We start from the raw sequence: 1,397 nt of genomic DNA on the forward strand, positions 1-1,397 counted from the left end.
TGTTTCTCCCTGCATGAGACAAACAAATCAAGGAGCTTTGGAAGAATAATTAATTCAAGATGTAAAAGCAGCATCAGATTAAAAAAAATAAAGAAGAAGAAGACGAGGAATCAGCCGAAAAAAATCCCCCCCAAAAAACCCAAAATGACAGACAGAAGCAGTAGGAGTCTAGAGTGTTTAAGTATCACACACGAGGAGCCGTAGGCCCCTTTGCCAAGAGCTTTGCCACCAAGCACCCTTCTGAGATCAGGACCCCGTTGGCCCCAATCCACCAAAATATATACACTAAACCTCAGAGCTGTAACACAGGGCCGCATCAGAAGGCAGCAAGTGTGCCTTTGAAAAATGCATTGGAGTCTAATAGTAGGTCTACTATCTCACCTTTGAAAGTGTGTGCATTGAGAATTATTTTCCCAATGGTGTGAATGGGTTTGCACTATTAGAGAACAGCCTTTCTCACTACTATCACATCAGTGATGCGTGCAGAGGGCCTGAGCCTCTTCCTCCACCTTTTATCAGTCTGCACGTGGGAAATGAAGGAACTTATCTGATTGATGAATTTGGAAAATGTACCTGAGTGTGCTCAGTTCCACCCTCCTGCTTTCCACTTTTACACTGAACCTGTAGGCAGGAAGCTTCTATTTTCTGCTAGTCAGACCACCACAGGGGAAGTATTTGATTTTTTTCCTCCTATGATGGGAATAAAACATTAACAAAATCACTGTATCATAGATATTATATCGCATTCTCCAAATTGGATTTTTTTTTTTTGTTTGCTTTGCTCTTTGTTTTTGTTTTGTTTTTCAGTATTAAAGCTACTGTTTGTTTCTCTCTGATGTCTATGTCTTTCTTTCAATTATTTTAGAATTTGGACACGGAGGATGAATATATTTATTTAGTACCTCAAACACCCCTTTCCCCTACTGAGAGGAATGCTTACATACCATAATGATAATTTCAACAATTTTCTGTTTCCCTTTGTTACATTAATGGGGTCTTAATATCTTTTTGACTTAAGGCAAACCAGGGTAAAGTTAAAAGGAACAGTCACATAGCCAGAAATTATTCTTTTTAATATGCGTCAATTCGAAGTGACAAAATTGGAGAATTGTCTTAGGGGAGAATTCTCACACAGAGGGATGTGGGTCAGAGAGCCCTAGACGAATTTACAAGAAATGTCAGACAGAGAACAAGTTATTTTATTTCCTATAGTCTCCATCTATTATATTTCCATCAATAATAGTTTGGAGATTTTTTTTTCAAAAAAAAAAAAATAATAAAATAAAAAATAAGAGCACACTAGCCAGGCCTCCTGCAACAAGAATCATTGCTTCCCTTGTGATCAACTTTAAACAGAAGTTTGTTCTCCATTCCCCGAAAAGGACTTCACTCACTGT

The sequence above is a fragment of the Herpailurus yagouaroundi genome, unplaced genomic scaffold, assembly GCF_014898765.1.
Source record: "Herpailurus yagouaroundi ecotype Mexico unplaced genomic scaffold, PumYag 28, whole genome shotgun sequence".
Taxonomy (NCBI): domain Eukaryota; kingdom Metazoa; phylum Chordata; class Mammalia; order Carnivora; family Felidae; genus Herpailurus; species Herpailurus yagouaroundi.